The sequence below is a fragment of the Mastomys coucha genome, unplaced genomic scaffold (assembly GCF_008632895.1).
Source record: "Mastomys coucha isolate ucsf_1 unplaced genomic scaffold, UCSF_Mcou_1 pScaffold11, whole genome shotgun sequence".
NCBI classification, from domain to species: Eukaryota; Metazoa; Chordata; class Mammalia; order Rodentia; family Muridae; genus Mastomys; species Mastomys coucha.
This window is the reverse complement of record NW_022196893.1, coordinates 22,855-42,295: the sequence shown is the minus strand read 5'-3', so window position 1 is coordinate 42,295 and position 19,441 is coordinate 22,855.

The window sequence follows — 19,441 nt, the reverse complement described above, 5'->3', positions numbered from 1 at the left end:
TATAATACTTATTTTTATTTTTATGATATTTTATAAATTTTAAGGAATACGACAAAAAATATATTATATGTATTGAAGGGGGGGTTATGGGAGGAGCGGTGGTACAAAAGGGGAACAAGAATGTGATTCAATTCTATTTCATTAAAATATGTTTTTAAATGTTAACAAATTCAGATAAATTGAAATCATGTAACTTTTCTGATAATGCAATAAAAGTTAAAAAAAGAAAAAATAAAATAAATAAAAAGATATGTCTTAAAAAAAAAGCATCAACCTATAAATTTATCAAACTAAATTTGAACCATATGAGCCTATGGGAATATTAGAATTCCAGGAAGAAAATCAGCCCAGAGAAGTTGTCAAATGTACTAGACTGAGTGAAGGATGAAACACCCTCACCTGGACCCCATAAACAGGAGGACCCCTGATACAATAATAGTGAAAACCACATCCTCTCCCTCTGCCATCTGTCTATGTGATGTGTGTATCAAATGCTGAATGTCAGAAACTCCTGACTGTCCCAGAGGCTTTGACTGTATTCCCAATATTGATGTGATCTACTAGAACTGCCACTCATCCACCTATCTGGATACTCTTGCCACTCTTTCACCTGTTCATCAGTCTGAACTCTATCCTCCAGTTTTTTCTTTGCAGCCTTTGCTGTCCTGTACCTCAGTTCTTCAGGTCAACATGGCATGAAGGTCCAGTTCAAGTCTGACCCTGCAGTCTGACTCTGCAAGAATACCTTCATCAGATCTCCAGCAGGGTTCATTCTCTAAATTCTATAGGTATCTCTCCCTTTCAATTCCTTTCTGCTTGCCTTCCACTTAGGTCTCCTAGAACATAGTGAACTCTGCTTCAGCCTCTTTAACCCTTTGTAGTCACTCTTTAGCCCACATATAAATATATATATATATATATATACATACATATACATATACATATATATACATATATTTGCTAGGCAAATGTAGTATGTTATGCAAGAGTTAATATTAGCAATTAAGATGAATAAAAGAACTTATTTTTATCCCAGACTGCTGTCAAGGGAAATCAGGACTACTTAGAAAATTTGATTCAACAAAACCAACAAAGCTTGTGAATTTATTTCTATTCAATAGGCATGACACTGTGTGAGGACAAAAGTATGTCATTCTCTATCTGACATAGAATACTCATGACACAATTCAACCTACTACTGCTCAAGACACATGGGCATTCATGGGCTGTGTGTTCCTCCTGAAGTCATGACATAAGGAACCACCAATCTTGAGATTATTTATCATCAGACTGAGTGGAGAACAGGACTAAGAGACCAGTGTAATCAGATGGCCTACCTAAGGGATGCAAAAAGAACTCTACTGGCATTAACAAACGTTAGATCAGTTATACGTCAAAAACATTAGGCCCTTTTGCCTAGTCAATTCATATTGCATAATACATGAATTCCATAGAGTCATATCTTACTACTACAATTTATTCCTAGCAGGTATCCAGAGCAAATCTGGCATGGTTTTGTCCACAAAGTCATATTTTTATTGCTGCAAATGACTTTGGCCTGTAGTCCTCATAAAAAGAAGAAAGCAGAGCGCTGGCTCACTGGTTAAGGGCACTGACTGCTCTCCCAGTGGTCCTGAGTTCAATTCTCAGCAACCACACTGTTGCTAACAACCATCTATTATGTGATCTGATGTCCTCTTCTGGCATGGAAGTATACATGCAGGTAGAGTACTCGTAGACATAAAAATAAATAAATCTTAGAAGGAGGAGGAAGAGAAGGAGGAAGAGAATGCAATGTAACAGAGCTGTTAAAAATAATGGTAAGAATCACAGGACCCTCACCCAGGACTCTGATCATTAATCTTTCCTCCCAGGTTCATGTGATCAGGTAAAGTATTGGGATATGCAAGTAGTTAGAAAGTTAACTAAAGGGTGAACTCCATGAAGTCAGTACCCATGCCAGAATAGAGTTGTCCAGTAAAATGACTGTTCTGAGAAACCTGTGATCCCAAAAGCAATCCCTTATCCATGCTTTTGGAAGCAAGTTTAGCAATTCATTAGTTCACTATGTGATTCTTGTGCAGAACTTTTTCTTTGGTCTGTCACCATCTGCCCTATCTGAGGTGAATGGACATCTCATTCAGGAAAAAAATCAACATGTACCAACTGAATTGTTGGCAGAGTGTTTGGTTTCAATAACTAGAAAGAAAATATTGGCTTAGAAACATTTGGTATAGTCATGTATTATTCAGGCATTTACTTAGTAAAGAATGATCTGCTGGCCAACAGGGTACAAAGGTAACTCAGCAGGTTGGGTTCTCTTCCCCCAGGCAAAGACTGCAGAATAGGATTCACATTCTCATTGCTGTTGACAATTGACGCTAGATCATATTCTGCTATCACGATGTGAACTGGGCACATCATGTTTGGCAAAATTCTGGTCTTGATTCCTTGGGTCTCAGCAACACTCTCATCTCAGTTGTGAAAACCAAAGATACTGTGGGCATTTCCAATATCCCCTAGAGTCCAAATTTCAAGTTGAGAGCTACTGCCAAAGGTTATAGAGAGAACACTGAATAAATTCTATAAGCAAGGTTTATCCAGTGCCGAGCATGTAGAAGCAAAGTGGGAAAAGGCAGAGTCCTTGTACTATCATGAAGGCAGAGAGGGTGAAGACAGAAGCAGACACTGCCTCTCCAGGTTGTGATGGAGGAAGAGCAAGTGAAGAAGATTACATCATGGTGATCCCGAAGGTCTTCAAGTGTTGGGCTGAGGGTTAAGCTATCTAATAACTCATTCCGAGCTGCTCCAAAATTTAACAAATGGAGCATCCATTTCCACATCCAAATATGAAAATCTACCAAGCTGAGACTCAAATGAAGCATCTCTGCTTACATATCCTGCAGTCATCCAGAGTCTGCATCAATTAAGCAGCATGAATACTCTCACACATACTCTCGAGGTTAGGCTGACACTGTGGACATCCTTGGCAACAGATGGAGTTAAACAAAACACAGCCCCACACTGTTTAAAACACAAGGTTCTATATACCAAGCCTCGTTCTTTTGCCTTCTCACTCCCTGCAGTATTTGATTTAAATGCCCCGCTTTTGTACTAACTTACTAGAATAATTGACATCTCAATATCTTCCTCTCTTTGTCACTTGTTACTAAATATATGTTCTCTTCAGTAAAGTTTTCAGATTGACTGCTGCTGACAGACAACACAGATTTCAACATTTACACAGAAGTTGTCTGTCAAAAAAAAAAAAGAGGTTGTTGGGTTGGGGAGGAGACAAAGGGGGAAATTGCCCTATTTTAGGATGTCTCTTTGCTTAAAATGCAGGAAAGAGGGGAGAGAGGGGAGAGAGAAATCTCTCTCGTGCATAACAGCAAATTATGCCAGGATGCGCTGTCTTGCTGGAGAAGTTGCTAAGCAACTGCTTGGCAGCATGTCAGGGGCAAAGGGAGATGGAAGAGAAAAAAGACACTAAGGCCTGGGCACTGCAGGACATAGAAATCTGCCAGAGACACCACCCTCTTCCCTCTTTTCTGACAGATAGGGCAAATTAAGAGGTTACATTGTGTCTCCCTGGCTTGGAAGGAGAGAGAGAGAGAGAGAGAGAGAGAGAGAGAGAGAGAGAGAGGGAGACCCAAAGCACAGATTGGAATGTAGCCATTGCTGCTGACATTTTGTCTGCCATCTTGTACAACAGAGGCCGCTCAAGCTTTCGAGTTAGATAAGGCCTGGTTTCTCAGTCTGCAAAGGGGTGAATATTATCTCTAGCTGCATCATAGAACCATGGTGTGACCACCATTCAGACAGCCAGCTCTTCAGACTTTCCTTTCTCATGGTGTTCATAAATCACACCCAACTTTTCTGTTTCTTGTCTTTTTACCCTCAATAGAACTGCCTACTCCAAGCACAAGAGCCATATGATCTTCATCTGTCATTATCCCTGTGGGGTGTTAAATTGGACTGTCAACTTCACTGGCTTGAGAAAAAACTAGGTTATTAGTGAGGGACTTTTTGGGTGTGTCTTTGAAGGTATTTACTGTGAAGATTAACTGAGAAGTAGAATTCTGCTCTAAACAAGGTAGCACCCTCACATAGGCTGGAGTCTCGGGATGAATCAAAGGGAAAAAACAACACAACAGCCTTTCCTTTGCTTCTTGTGTTCAGACTCACTTTGTCACCATCACAGCCATAATCTGCTCTTACCATCGCGCCATATGACCATGATTGATGGCTCCATCAACCAAAACAAAAGCATCCTCACTTAAATATCTTTTTGTCATGGATCTAGGCATAGCTTCATGTAACTACGACAACTCAGGGATGAGGATCCTACCTAGCAGGCAACAGCATAATCAGCAAATGATTTCATCATACCTTACCTGAAACAGTGCCCTTACCAAGTGTGTCAAGACCTTTTATTCCCACATATTTTCCCTGATTTACAACAGGTCTTTTTCCCACTTATTCAACACAAACATGGTCTTCTTCGTCTTCTCAGCAAATCAGAAAATCTGTTTCTTCTTCCAGAGTGAGCCAAGACTTGGAAACCTTTGGTTGTTGCCTCTCTCTTTCCATTCTGAAACTGAAGTCTATCTCAGTCTCCACTCTGAAAGCTGTATTTGATTTTATGTATGCAAATATCCTTCAAGTAGAAAATATAGAAAAAGACTGTATAAGAGACACTAGAAATCCCACCTGGAGAGAGTTGGTTTCCCAGGAGTGCTGACACACATGAGAGCACAGGTAAGACCACCACTTCTGCTCAAATACATTGTTCAAGAGTGAACAGCCCAGAGCCCTCGGGACACAGGAACTCAGGAACAGCTGGGGACAGGTTCCATCTGCGCAATGGAGCTGACCATGTGCCAGAGCTCTCCATACCCAAATTCCTCCAAGAGAAAACTAGTCTCCCAGTAGTGTTAGCACACAGGATGATAGGTAGGACAAGCCACAGTCAGAGGCAGCAAGACCAGCTAACACCAGAGATAACCAGATGGCAAAAGGCAAGGGCAAGAACCTTACCAACAGAAACCAAGGCTACTTGGCATCATCAGCACCCAGTTCTCCCACCACAGCAGGCCCTGGATACCCCAACACACTGGAAAAGCAAGACTCTGATTTAAAATCACATTTCATGATGATGATATAGGACTTTAAGAAGGATATAGATAACTCCCTCAAAGAAATGCAGGAGAACACAGGTAAATAGATAGAAGCCCTTAAAGAGGAAACACAAAAAATCCCTTAAAGAATTACAGGAAAAATCAACCAAACAGGTGAAGAAATTGAACAAAACCATCCAGGATCTAAAATTAGAAGTAGAAACAATAGAGAAATCACAAAGGGAGACAACCCTGGAGATAGAAAACGTGGGAAAGATCAGGAGTCATAGATGCAAGCATCACTAACCGAATACAAGAGATAGAAGAGAGAATCTCAGGGGCAGAAGATACGTTAGAAAACATTAGCACAACAGTCAAAGAAAATGCAAAATGCAAAAAGCTCCTAACCCAAAACATCCAGGAAATTCAGGACACATGAGAAGACCAAACCCTAGGATAATAGGTATATAAGAGAACAAAGATTCCTAACTTAAAAGCCAGTCAATATCTTCCACAAAAATCCCTAACCTAAAGAAAGAGATGCCCATAAACATACAAGAAGCCTACAGAACTCCAAATAGATTGGACCAGAAAAGATATTCCTCCTGTCACATAATAGTCAAAACACCAAATGCACAAAACAAAGGGAATATTTGAAAAGCAAGGAAAAACAATCAAGTAACATACAAAGCAGACCTATCAGAATTACACCAGACATCTCAACAGAAAGCTAGAAGATCCTAGGCAGATGTCATACAGACCCTAAGAGGACATACAGACCCTAAGAGACCCTCAATGCCAGCCCAGGCTACCCAGCAAAACTCTCAATTAACATAGATGTAGAAACCAATATATTCCATGACAAAAACAAATTTATACATTATCTTTCCACAAATCCAGCCCTTCAAAGGATAATAGATTTAAAAAAAAAAACAAAAACAAAAACAAAACAAAAGGAGAGAAACTACACCATAGAAAAAGCAAGAAAGTAATAAATTTTCAACAAATCCAAAAGAAGATAGCCACAAAAACATAAAATTAACATAAAAAAACAGGAACCAACAATCACTACTCCTTAATATCTCTTAACATCAATGGACTCAATTCCCCAATAACAAGACATAGACTAAGAGACTGGATATGTAAACAGGACCCAGCATTTTGCTGCATACAGGAAATGCACCTCAGTGACAAAGACAGACACTACCTCAGAGTAAAATGCTGGAAAACAATTTCCCAAGCAAATGGTCCCAAGAAAAAAGCTGGAGTAGCCATTCTAATATCGAATAAAATCAACTCTCAAACAAAAGTTATCAAAAAAGATAAACAAGGACATTTCATTCTTCTCAAAGGAAAAAATCTACCAAGATGAACTCTCAATTCTGAACCTCTATGCTCCAAATGCAGGGGCGTCTACATTCATAAAAGAAACTTTACTAAAGCTCAAAGCACACATTGCACAACACACAATAATAGTGAGAGACTTCAACACCCCACTTTCTGCAATGGACAGAACATGGAAACAAACTAAACAGAGACATAGTGAAACTAACAGAAGTTATTAAACAAATGGATTTAACATATATGTATAAAACATTTTGCCCTAAAACAAAAGAATATACCTTCTTATCAGAACCTCATGGTACCTTCGTCAAAACTGGCCATATAATCAGTAAAACACAGGCCTCAACAGATACCAGAAGATTGAAATAATCTCATGTATCCTATCAGATCACCACAGGTTAAGGCTAGTCTTCAATAACAAAAAAAGAAAAAAGAAAGAAAGCCCACATATTCATGGAAGATGAACAACACTCTACTCAATGATAATTTGGTCAAGGAAGAAATAATGAAAAAAATTAAAGACTTTTTGGAATTTAATAAAAATGAAGGCTCAACATACCCAAACTTATGGGATACAATGAAAGCAGTGCTAAGAGGAAAACTCATAGGTCTGATTGCCTCCCAAAAGAAACTGGAGAGAGCATGCATTAGGAGCTTCACAGCACACCTGAAAGCTCTAGGAAAAAAAGAAGAAAATGCACACAAGAGGAATAGATGGCAGGAAATAATCAAACTCAGGGCTGAAATCAACCAAGTAGAAATAAAAAGAATTATACAAAGAATCAACAAAAGCGGGAGCTGTTTCTTTGAGAAAATCAACAAGATAGATAAACACTTAGCCAGATTAACCAGAGGGCACAGAAACTCTATCCAAATTAACAAAATCAGAAATTAATAGGGAAATATAAAAACAGAAACGGAGGAAATTCAAAAAAATTATCAGGTTCTACTACAAAAGTCTATACTCAACAAAACTGGATAATCTGGATGATATGGACAATTTTCTATACAGATACCAATTACCAGAGCTAAATCAGGATCAGATAAATCATCTAAACAGTCCCATAACCCCTAAAAGAAAAGAAACAGTCATTAAAAGATTCCTAACCAAAGAACTCAGGTCCAGATGGGTTTAGTACAAAATTCTATCATAACTTCAAAGAAGACCTAATACCAATGCTCTTCAAACTATTCCATAAATCAGAAACAGAAGGAACACTATCGAATTCATTCTAGGAAGCCACAGTTATGCTAATAACAAAACAACACAAAAAACCAACAAAGAAAGAGAACTTCAGACCAATTTCCATTATGAACATATATGCAAAAATACTCAATAAAATTCTAGCAAGCCAAATCCGAGAACACATCAAAATGATAATTCACCGTAAGTAGGCTTCATCACAAGGATGCAGAGATGGTTCAATATACATCAACTTAATCCACTATATAAACAAACTCAAAAGAAAAAAAACACATGATCATTTCATTAGATGCTGAAAAAGCCTTTCAACATCCGTTCATGTTAAAAATCTTGGAAAGAACAGGAATTCAAGGCCCTTACCTAGTCACAGTAAAAGCAATATACAGCAGACTAGTACCAACATCAAACTATATGGAGAGAAACTTGAAGCAATCCCACTAAAATCAGGGACTAAACCAGGCTGCCCTCTCTCTCTCCCTATCTACTCATTATAATACTTGAAGTTCTAGCTAGAGCAATTAGACAACAAAAGGAGGTCAAAGGGATACAAATTGAAAAGAAAGAAGTCAAAATATAACTATTTGCAGGTAATATGATAGTATACTTAAGTGGCCAAAAAATTCCACCAGAGAACTCCTACAGCTGATAAACAACTTCAGCAAAGTGACCGGATAAAAAATTAACTCAAACAAATCAGTAGCCTTCCTCTACTTAAAAGATAAAGAGTGATGTGTCAGTCCTACTTAGAAGGGGGAAAAATAATCAAGGGAAGTAGAGGGTTGTAGAGACTTGGTAGGTAGAGAAAAGAGGGAGCTGAAAAAGAGTAGATGGAGGAGATATACAGAGGGTCAGGAAATTGAACAGAGGTGTGTAGCAATGGGGCATGGGGAACTGGGAGTAGCAACCAGAAAGTCCCAGATGCCTGGAAAGCAAGAGCCTCCCAGGAACCCATGGGGATGACATTAGCTGAAATACCCCAAAAGGGAGAGGGAGAATCTGTCAAGACCATATTCAGAGGTTAGACATGGCCCCTCAGTTGAGGGATGGGGCCACCCAGCCATCTCCAAAATTTTAAGCCAGAATTGTTCCTATCTAAAGGAAATACAGGGACAAAGACTAGAGCAGAGACTGAAGGAAGGCCATCCAGAGACTGGCCCCACCTGGGGATGCATCCCACATGCAGACACCAAACCCAGACACTAATGTGGATGCCAACAAGTGCTTGCTGCCAAGAGCCTGGTACAGCTGTCTCCTGAGAGGTTTTGCCAGATTCTCATCAACACAGATGTGGATGCTCAAAGCCAAGCATCAAACTGAGCACAGGGACCCCAATGGAGAAGTTAGGGGAAGGACTAAAAGAAGCTGAAGGAGCCTCATCTGGTCCTATATCTGTGCTACTGCTCCTGCTGCTCATCAATGGAAGGTGAGGCCCTTGGCCCTGTGAAGACTTGATTCCCCAGTGTAGAGGAATGCTAGGGCAATGAGGCAGGAGTGGGTAGGTGTGTGAGGGAGCACTCTCACAGAAGCAGGGTAAGGGGGAATGAGATAGGGGCTTTCATGGGGAAACTAGGAAAGGAGAAAACATTTGAAATGTAAATAAATAAATAAAATATCTAATTTTTTTTAAAAAAAAGTCCTGTTAAAGAAGGGACAGTAATGGAATCACCCTATTGACAATGAGCTAACAATGCAAACCTTGTTAACCAGGGAATCCACTGCTTAAAGCAAGGCCTGTAGGCCCACTTGTCAGAGACACTAGAGAGGGTAGGATGTTCTCTTGCTGTCTTCAGACTACTTAAGGCTCAGACCTCAAAAAAGGCAACAGGGAAAGCCACAGTGGTGTCTGGAGGCACAGGGTTTACTCTTGCCCTCAATCCCTCTGGCCTTTTTCCCAAAGGGGAAAAATCTTGCCAAGGACAGCCAAGACACGCTTAGTATCTATGCTCCTGACCATGTTGCAAGAAAAAAAGGCCAAGGATTCACAGTCTGAGGAAGAGGAAGACTCAGATCTAGGAAGACACACATCCTCAGATATAGAGATTCAGTGGGTATAAATCAGTAGCGAAAACAGCAAATCTGAATCCAGATCCAACTTGTGCAACAGAGCTGGAGAGGACAAAAACCACCAGAAAGTTCTGTGACACATGTGTAGCTGCAGCCGGGTGTGGCAGGAGCAGTCCTGCCATCACACCTGATAGTACCTGTGGAAACTGTCTCAGCATTTCTGTAGATAGTGTATCTTTCAGTTATCCCCTGCTTGCTACAGTGGGCCTACCTATTTAGAGAATGGCCTGTCACCTCCTGTTATCAATTTGGGTCTATCCTACATCTGCACTGGTGCTCCTGCCCTTCATGATCAGCCCCTGATTTCAATCCAGCAGCAATTCCAGCCCCATAGCCAGCCTTCCCCTCACCTGAGAAATAGCCTTTTTACTCCTGATCTTTTCAATGCTGTGTTTGTTTTAATTGTTAGTGTTTGTTTTAAGAGAGAGAGAGAGAGAGAGAGAGAGAGAGAGAGAGAGAGAGAGACAGAGACAGAGACAGAGAGACAGAGAGACAAAGACAGAGACTGAGGCACAGAGAGACAGAAAGACTGTGGCTCACCAAAACTATTCAAAGGGCTGTCTATTGTAACTTCTTCTAATCCAAGTTTTAAGATATATAACAAGATTTGTCCCATTAAGAGACTAAGATATATCTAACAAAAAAACAACTCAAGTCAGGCATGTGGTATATGCCTATAACCCTAGAAGTCTGGAAGGTGAGATAGGCAAACATGAGCTCAAAGGCAGTCTAAATTACATAGTGAGTTTGAGACCAAAGTAGGGAGACACAGACTTAAAGAACAAAGAAAAAAACAAACAAAATACTTAGCTCTATCAAAATAAAAAATTCCCCTACATATCCGTAATAAATTATCTATCATAAAGAATACAAACACTTTTCTCATTAGTCAAATTTCATCAAGCACAGACTGCATTTGTTGCTTTAGAGAGTGCCTAAGCATGGTGTATTACTTTACTCTTCATTCATATGTGAATTTGTTCAGTAATAGACACCAGTCTAGTTACACTGGGTGTTCACATGTAGACACTATAGGACAGCATAGGTTTGGCTGGATTCATGTGTCCATCAACACCTTGTTAAACACATTCTTAGGTCTCAAACTGTGTCTGGTAGGGTTGATGGCTTTATTCTTGAAGAGTACAAAACAATTGATTCCTTGTTGGTAGGACTTGGTTTCTTTGTGTGCTTCCTCAACCTAGTTTACTGTATAGTTTATATAGTTTATCTCCACAAAGTCAGAAAAGAAAAAAGACCAATTATGCATCATTCTTTATCTCTTATTTAATGACTATATTTGCTCATTTTAATCCTTGTAACAGCTCTCAGGGGTAAGGACCATCACCCTTGCTTTCAGACATATATGAAAACTGAGTTTATAATTTACCTGTAGCCCATCATGCACAGAATCAGTATTAACAATAGGATTTCTCTGCATGTACCTTCCAACACACATGTTTCAATAAGGCCTGGAAGTCAGTTCTAGATTCTAGTCACATGACTAAGAAAAAGACTCAGTGGGGGTGGGGAAAGTACTGAAAAAGTAAAGCCATGAACATGTATTAGGGAAATACTGGGGCTCTTGTGTGGCCAAAGCAGAGTATAGACAGGGAGATTCTTTGAAGAAAGGGGGCTTTGGGGAGGGGAGAAAGAGTGTTTACAGGAGGTGAGACAAGAAGGGTTTGTTTTGACTTTCAGTTTTTGATTTGGGGTGATTTTGTTTTTCAAAAGAACAAGAGAGAGCACTAGAGTGGGAGTAAGGGAAAACGAGGAGAACGAGTGAAGCTGTATAAGGATGACAGGGAAGAGTTGGTGAGGCAAACAGATATAATCAGAAGATATTGCATAGAAATTGTTTAATTAAAAAATAGAAGTTAATAGCACTTGTGTGACTTGAAACCAGACTGAGGAAGATGGAAAGGACAAACAGAAAGGTCAGGGAGGACAGGAGAGGGCAGCTGGGAGAAAGACGAATAAGTCAGAGCAAAGTATGACACATATGCATGAAAATGCACTAACAGCTTCATCATTTGTATGCTAACTGGAAAACTGTAGGCTGGTAAAATGGCTCAGCAGATGAAAATACACACTACCAAGAATGAGAGCCTGAGTTAAACCCTAGTCCTCAAATGCTGGAAGGAAGGACCGAATCCCACACACATATACATGCACATGTATGTGTGCATGTACATACACAAACACACACATACACACATACACTCATACACATGGACACAAACACACAAGAAATAAATGTAATTTTTCAAAATTATAACCTACATAGTTTTGAAAAAGAAAATAGCAAGATATTCAGCCTTGTGGTTCCATTCTCCTTGAAGTTGTTCAACAAAAGCAATTTTTCTTTTGAATACCAGATACAGTTTTCTAGAGGTGAACCTAGGAAAGTGTACACACTTTGCATTGATGTCCTAAATTACCCATAACTCATCCACACTCGTCACTAACCCCATGACTGTGACTGCTGAGGTCCTACTGCATTATTGTTCTGAACACTAACAAATTTACCTCTCTCTGTTTACCACGAATGACTTGAGTGTGGCATTGCATTTTGGATTATCTCTATAAAGTCTATTCTTGGTAGGATGCCCCATCCATGTCAGTTGCTCATCTTACTCTGTGAGTGAGGTATTGAATCCGTGGCTTAATTAAAATGAGCCATTTCTCATTTCTATCCAAAAGCTCAGAAGGCTTTGAGAGAGTCGTCTTATCATTTGGCTGTAAACTCTCTTCAGAAATACACAGCAGGGAACATGGCAGATAAAGTTTTACTGAGCCCAGAATGATTTGGAGTGCATGTCTGAAATGGACTTTTCTGGGAATGGCATCCCACTGAAAAAGCAAAAGAGAGGCACTATTGCCAGATTGGGGAAATCAAAGAAATCCGAGTTACTGCCACTAATTGAGCTGTCCTAAATTATAGCTATCTTTCATGCTAGAGCACTGGGAGGGGAGGAGGCAAGAGTGAGGGTTTTATTTTTAACAACTGCACTTTCCATGAGAAGTGTGGCCCCTATTTACAGCAACAAATGGAATTTGTTCCAAGGAGATGGGGCTGAATTATTAAGCTCAAATAATTGGGTCCTTAGTTCCAGGAGTTGGGAAAAGGAGTGCTCTGTGCAGCACAGGGGTGGAGAAAGTACCATTCATTCCGAGGTTTTCATCATTTAAGATGATAATTAGTGCGAGATAATGTGCCTGAGTAGCCAATTTCAACTCTGATTATTTGCTTGAATGTGGTAATTGTGTGGTTTTGTTTTGCTCTCCCTTCAACACACTTCCTAAAGTCCTTGTGATGTTTTAGGGGGTTGGGGGACTCATTATTATCTCTCAAAGTAACTATAGAAATATATAATTAGATATTATTCAGGGAAGAAGAACTTAGGTTGCAGGAAGACTTTGTGTAGTACATTGCATTTAACTATGCAAAGACTTGTTCTTATTGCCAATGGAGCAGAATTATTTTCCCATTGACTTTATAATTCCATCTTGGGGGACTGCATACCACCTGTTTTCTGGCCCTAGCTCTGGCCTTTATTGCAATTGGTCTCACATCACTGAAAACTGGGGGCAGGAAACCATAATGTGCTGTGTCCTGTAGATTTATACTTAATTTCTTTATTGCTGGTCCCTGCTAAGTGTCTTCTCACCATTATAATGCTTGAAGATACCAAGGACAGAGGGAGGGAGGGGAGTAGTGTTGGAGTTAAAATATGTATATTTATTCATATGACCAGTATACAATAAACCTTAAAGATAGGATCCATGATCTTATCTTCAGATGAAATCTCAAAGATCCAGGTGACTCTGTGTTTTCACTGATGGATCATAGAATGTCATTTGGTTGGCCACAAGAAAAGAACTGATCCAGATATTGGGAATTAAGCATTACATAAAGATGAATGGGAAGGAAATCAGAAGAAACACATCACTAGATGAGCATACAATCTCTGTCCCAAACATAGATAAGCATGCTAATATTCTCTCCAAAGTTTATTGCCATCTATAAAGATGAGACATGAGCAAGGCTGCAGGTCACCTCCTTCAAAGTGATTCTCAGAAACAATGGATGTGACAGAGAATATAGTCAGTGACCTTCTCATCTCCCACCTGGTCAGGATGATAGCAACCCACTCGTCTTTTAACTATTTCCCATATCACATCCACTTTCAACTTCTTGAAAGCCCAGTATGTATCAGTATTCTTCTATTTACTTACTTTACAATCTTATCTTTTTAAAAATCATGTGTATGCACATATAGGAAAAGGGTTTAGTGCACAAGTGTGCAGCTGCCTATGGAGGCCAGGTTCCTTGGACCACCTGGAGTTGGAGTTACAGGTTTTTATGAGATGCCTGACATGTATATTGGGAACTGAACCTAGTTCCTCTGAAAAACTATTCATTCTCTTAAACACTGAGCCGTCCCAGCTCTTGCATACACCATACTTTCTCTGGCTTCTTAGAGTTCCTCTACCCACAATGTCATTATAATCCCTCTCTGCTTATGAAAGTATGAATGTGAGCTGTTGAGATGGCTCTGCGGGTAAAAGCACCAATTGCTCTTCCAAAGGTCCTGAGTTCAAACCCCAGCAACCACATGGTGCCTCACAACCACCCATAATGAGATATGATGCCTTCTTCTGGCATGTCTGAAGACAGCTACAGTGTACTTATTTATAATAATATATAAATCCTTGGGCCAGAGCAAGCAGGGACTGAGCAAGCAGAGTTGACCTGAGTGAGTAGAGGTCCTAAAAGTCAATTCTCAACAACCAGATGAAGGCTCACAACAATCTGTACAGCTACAGTGTGTACTCATATACATAAAATAAATAAATGAATATTTAAAATAAATAAATAAATAAATAAATAAATAAAAGTATGAATGGTCCTTAAAATAAAGTTCAAATGTCACTTCCTCTGGAAACTGCCCTATTGTCATCAAATGCCCTTCCGCATCCTTTCTGCATTTGTTCCAAGATTGTTCTTTCCTAGCAAATAATACAAAATCAATAACTGAGTAATGAATGTGGCCCTCTTCCAAGGCATGTGGGAGCTCATCTGTTCATGTATCAGCTAAGATGGTTGAGTTCAGTTGAACGGGGTTGACATGTGGTCAGCTGAGTACACATATGGGAATGAAGGCAAGACAAAAGAAATGAGGAGGCATACAAATCCCTGAGTCTGGCTTCCTTGCCGTCTGCTCCTCAGTAATAATAGATAGAAGAAAATGCAACCACTAGTGCACTGGCAGGAGCATGGCTACTGTCTCATAAAGCCACAGAAAGGTCTGACAGCTAAGATCCTTTAGCTTCGGCTTTCACTTCCTAGCACAGAACTTCTCAAGCCCTTGAAATGGCAGAGTGCTACCAATATCTTTGGTGAATTAGTCAGACAATAAATAGTGATATTTTCAGAGAGAAGGGTGGTCACTGGAAAAACTAGAGCATGATTAAAGGATTGGAAGTTTTAGCTCTACAACCCAACTTTCTCAGAAGGGAGAATGGCTGGAGGTTTAGAGTGTCAATGCTTAATGATATGTTTCATCATGCCTATCCGATATAGAGAAGTTTCTGTAAACTCTCACAAGGATCAAGATAGGAGATCTTTTAGCTATCCAAGAACATAAATGTTCCTGAAGGGTGGAGACCTTACAGGAAAAGTCCATGAAAGCTCCCTCTCCCTTCCATACTCACCCTATGCATGTTGTTGTCTGAATAATCTATATAATGGCATTCATAGGAATTGTAAAAGTCTAAATAAGGTTTGTCTCAAGACAGCTGTGAACTGTGCTACCAAACTATATCAACTTGCTGTGTTTACATGGCAGCTGAGCTATAAAGGGCTAACTGATCAAAAGCATGGCTTTCTAAGGTTTTCAATAATTTTCTGAAATGGGGGACTAGTTTGTATGCATGAACCCCCACGCTGTGGGACCTGATACTATATTCATGTAGTAAGTGCCAGAATTGAGTTCAATGTTAGGATACCCAGCTGTGTCCCAGGAAGAACTGGTTGTGTATGTGGAAAAATACCTCACACTCATGCTGATAAGCAGAAATGAAGTGAGGAATTGCATTCAATGTTGTGTGGGCTATATAACAGAAGAAAAATCAGTTTTGTTTCTGCTTGTTACTAAAATAAACACTAAGAACAAACATAATGGGGTTGATGATGGACACTTGACCTACCCACTCCATTGATCCTGTTCTGAAGCAATTCAATATGTTCATCGAGGAGAGTGAGCTTTGGCTTAGATATCAAGCCAGAATCAGTTTTTCAGCAGCATGACTCTTCTGGGAAGGGGATTATCAAATCCAAGGAATGATGTATTCCTGGAAATATGTTATGCTGTTATTCTGTAGTTTGTGTTACAATGGCTATTCTATAATACAAGAGGTCAGGAATGAATCCAACAGTCACTCTGGGCTAGATTAAAGACTCCTGATTAGACATCATCTAATGCTGACTGGTTTTCCAACTCTTTTTAATTATTTATTTTGTTATTATTTTAAGATAAGGCTTCTCTACATTTCTCAGGCTGGCTTTGGTGCCACGATAATCCTCCTGTGTTATATTCCCAATTACTGAGATTATAAGCATGCACCACTATACTCAGACAACTGCTTCCATTTTGAAAAAAGTATGAGTTTTCACTCTACTAGTAAAGAAGAACTATCCCTGAAGAAATAGCTCCACCCACTTTCACCATCTTTTTTTTTTTTTTTTTTTTTTTTTTCGAGACAGGGTTTCTCTGTGTAGTCCTGGCTGTCCTGGAACTCACTCTGTAGACCAGGCTGGCCTTGAACTCAGAAATCCGCCTGCCTCTGCCTCCCAAGTGCTGAGATTAAAGGCGTGCACCACCACTGCCCAGCTCCACCCACTTTCAACTGGTTCCATTTCTGAGAGAGAAGCAGAAACATATTTGTAATAATTTGATTCAAGTATCCTTAGCATACAAGAAATAGTACATTATGGCCTTGGGTGTCAGTCTCCTTATCCATCCTAGATCATCTATTTTTAGGTCAGTGGTTCTCAACCTGTGGGTTGTGACCCTAATTGATGTCACATATTAGTTATTTTGCATATCAGATATTTATTTTATGATTGATGACAGTGGCAAAATTATAGTTATAAAGTAGCAACAGAATAATTTTATGGTTAGGGAATCACCAGAACATGAGGAACTCTATTAAAAACTAATAGCATTAGAAAGGTAGAGAACCACTAGTCTACGTATAGACATCCATGGACAGAAAACCAAATTAAATTTTCTTGTATTTAATCTTCATTTTACACTCCAGATTTTATCCCACTCCCAATCCTCCTTCTGATTGTTCCGCATCCCATACCTCTTCCCTACTGCTCCTGTCTCCATGAAGATATCCCCAATCCCACTCCCAAACCTCATGGTTGGTGGTCCATTGTATGAGAGATCTTGGGGATTCAGGCTAATTGAGACTGCTGGACCTCCTATAGGGTCACCCTCCTCCTCAGCTTCTTCCAGCTTTTCCCTAATTCAACCACAGAGGTCACCAGCTTCTGTCCACTGGTTGGGTGCAAATATCTGGATCTGACTCTTTAAGCTGTTTATTGGGTCTTTTGGAGGGTAGTCATGATAGGTCCCTTTTTGTGAGTGCTCCATAGCCTCAGTAATAATGTCAGGCCTTGGAGCCTCCCCTTGAGCTGGATCCCACTTTGGGCCTGTTGCTGGACCTCTTTTTCCTCAGGCTCCAAATTCTTATGTCTTTAGATACCAACAGTAGAGAGACACCTCAGCTAAAATCTCTAATCTGAATTAGGTTTATTTTGATGCACTTTTAAACATGATCTCCTATTTCTAATTTCTCAACAGTTTTGAATGCTAAAGTAAGAAAGGTATTGTGTTCTTTCCTACAAGATTTCAATCATAGCCACCTAACTAGCCACTTTGAAATTTGGTTTTCTTGTCTATGTATTGGGGAAGAAGATTGCATGTAGTAAGAGGATCTACATAGAAATATGAAACAGCCTTAAAATTAAGTCTGGCACCAAATTCAATGTTTTTTTCCTCCCCACATAAAAAAAGAATTGTGGGGTAATGTGATCCTTTGATGCTGCAGCTTTGTTATCTTAATTAATCCATTATCTATTCACTTCCTTCTAATGTTCTCCACTTGAATTAAATAAAGCACTTTCTACCCAATTGCCAAAGGTAAAACTGTGGGCTACTGATGTTTAGAGCCATTTCCAATAGCAGATCTTTTCTTCAGGATCCAAGCTTGAGAGTATTCCAAGATAACTGCCAATATAGCATGTGATAGCAAATGCATAGAAGCATACTTCTTCTCAGCCACAGTGCAATGGACACATGCATCCAAAGCATACATGTTGTGAGCAAAAGCTGCTGACACTATATCTCCAGCTCATAACCTTTTTCCTGCTCATTCCATTGCCATCATACACCTTCAGCAGTTCCCACATAGGCTCATCCGAGAGATAAGAGCCCTTTTGTAACTCTGTGTACTGTGTACAGCTCTATTATTAGAAGGACCAGCCATCTTTCATTCTGGGCAGTCAGTTTCTAGAGTTGCAACAAGTGACACCTGTTTCTCTTAATCAGCATCTTCTCCTGCACAGACTTTGGCAGAGAGTTACACCTGCAATGTTAGGGAAAGAGAAAGTGGTTTGATCTAACCTGTGTTCCCTTAGCTACACAGAAATAACCTTGTTTTAGTGTTATTAGTGAAGAGCCTTCACAAATGGCATCAGACAATATTAACATTAGGAATAATAAAGAATGTTGACCCCCTCATAATCTAACCAGCTTCTCCTCTCCTAATCCAGTGACCTAGGTGATCTGGGGCAGCCACCTGGAAAGTTTCTTCTGGTAAGACCCAAGGATATGTGGGCTGATAGCCAGGATTAGCAAATATATTTACAGTGAACCCAAATAAGATGTCACCCTGAATCTATGAAGGATGATTTTAAAGACCTGATCCTGAATCCAACTTTACTTAGAGTGTGGCACTTTGAGTTGAGTCTATGACACTGTCTGAAAAAGACAGAAAGTATTGATCAGATTCCTATATCTAAATAGGCTATAAAAATGCCTTTCCTATCCAATGTTCATACCAAATGTCCTTCACGATCATCATTTCCTCGGGAAAACTGCTGTTCAATAAGAAATAATCACCTGCTCCTGCCTACTAGAGGGTCTGAGAATACAAAGAAAACAGAGCCCACAGAATCAACTAAGCAGGCCTCACAGGGGCTCAAAGAGACTGAAATGGCAGTCATCGAGCCTGCATGGCTCCTCTGAATATATATTATAGGTGTTTAGTTTGATGTTCTTTTGGGACTCCTACAAGTGAGAGTAGGGATGTCTCTGACTCTTTTTCCTGGTCTTGAGACCCTTTGGGTCTTATTAGGCTGCCTTGCCCAGCCTTGATATGAGGGGTTGTGCCTAGTCTTATTGTAACTTGCTCTTCCATGTTCAGTTGATGTCCCTGGAAGACCTGCTCTTTTTGGAAGGGAAATGAAGGAGTAGATCAGATGGAGAAGGGGTGAAGAGTGAAAAGAGTGGAGGGTAGAGAAAGGTAGAAGTGCTATGGTGGTATATGCCTTTAATTCCAGCACTTGGGAGGCAGAGGCAAGGCAGGATTTCTGAGTTCAAGGCCAGTCTGGTCTACAGAGTGAGTTCCAGGATAG